Source organism: Calidris pugnax, unplaced genomic scaffold, assembly GCF_001431845.1.
Source record: "Calidris pugnax isolate Ruff unplaced genomic scaffold, ASM143184v1 scaffold82, whole genome shotgun sequence".
Taxonomy (NCBI): domain Eukaryota; kingdom Metazoa; phylum Chordata; class Aves; order Charadriiformes; family Scolopacidae; genus Calidris; species Calidris pugnax.
In genome coordinates, this window is record NW_015090833.1 from 977,687 (window position 1) to 979,085 (window position 1,399).

The window sequence follows — 1,399 nt, forward strand, 5'->3', positions numbered from 1 at the left end:
GAGGGACCACCTGAACCTCTCATCACCCCACCAGCACAGGTGGAGACCTCAGAAGATCCACCTGGGCAGAAGCAGGCCATGCTTTGAGCCAGAGGGAGAAGAGCATCAGCCAAGCTTCAGGGAGAAAACTGCCCTACCAAGCCAGGAGGCACCACACTGGGCAAGAGAATAAAGGCTGGGGCCAAGGAGAAAGGCTGGGGCCAAGCCAGTCTCGCTACAAGGTGGGGAAAAAGAAGCAGGAGCAGCAAACCCAGCATCCTAGTGGAAAGGATGGGGGCTACAGATGCTGGGATCAACCCACCCCCAGCACAAAAGCCAACCCAGGTGGCTCCGACCCCTCCTCAGCAGCAGGACCACCAGGTTTCTCAGCCCTGGGCTGGCAGCAGCATTACAATTTTGCTGTCTCCAGCATTCTGCTGCCCTCAGAAACTGCCCGATGGGGTGGAGTTAGGAAGGTAGAGGCAGCGTGGACAAATATTGACTCACCTGTGGGCACAGGGAGCACGACCGGAGCTGAAAATGAAATCCAGGGGCCCCCCAAGTCCCAGCCCTCTGCTTTGTACTCCATCACCCATCGGCACGTTTCGTAACTTCTCGTGGCACCGCCCAGACCAACACTGCCTCTTCCTAAACTTCTTCTGCACGCTTGGAGCCAGACCCTCACAAAACAGGGCTCAGCCCTCATCCAGGAGGGACGGGCAGCGCCGGAAGGCAAAAGAGACCCCAAAATACCATAAACCGACCTCAGACCCTGAATCCTGGCGTTGCAGGACCGTGCGTGAGGAGAAGCTGGGGGTGTTTGGAAGCCCCCACTGATGACCTGCCCGTGTCTGGTCCCGCACCGACCCCAAACAAGCACTCCCTGTCCTGTAACCGATCCCCTTTCTCGGCTCGAAGGGACCGTCAGCTGGGACGGCTGCTCCGGCCACCACCCTCCTCGGGGCTTTTCAAAACACACTTGACTTCTAATAGCAACAAACTTTGCTTTTTCAGGTCACCTCAAGGCAGGCCCCGTGAAAGGGATGGCCAAGGACCCCCCAAAAGAGCTATTAAGACCCTCCCTCTCTGCCCTGCAGCTGGGGGACACACACACCTGTGTCTGCCACCCTGAGCTGGCTGGCAAACGGGCACGGGATGAGACCATCCACCACCCGTTTTAGTGCCTATTTACCCATTTTGAGCAGAAAAAAAGCAGAACCAGGATGGGACGATGACCCCAAGTCACACAAGGCAAAAAAAAAACCCAAACCAAAGCTTTGGGAGAAGCTGGAGGAGGCACCAACAACGCACCAGATGCACCAAATATCTCCTTTTTTTTTTTTTTTTTTTTGGGGAAGAATACCCATCCATATGTTTGTGGGTGTGTATGTATAAAGTATTAGAAATTTTTAGATTAAAA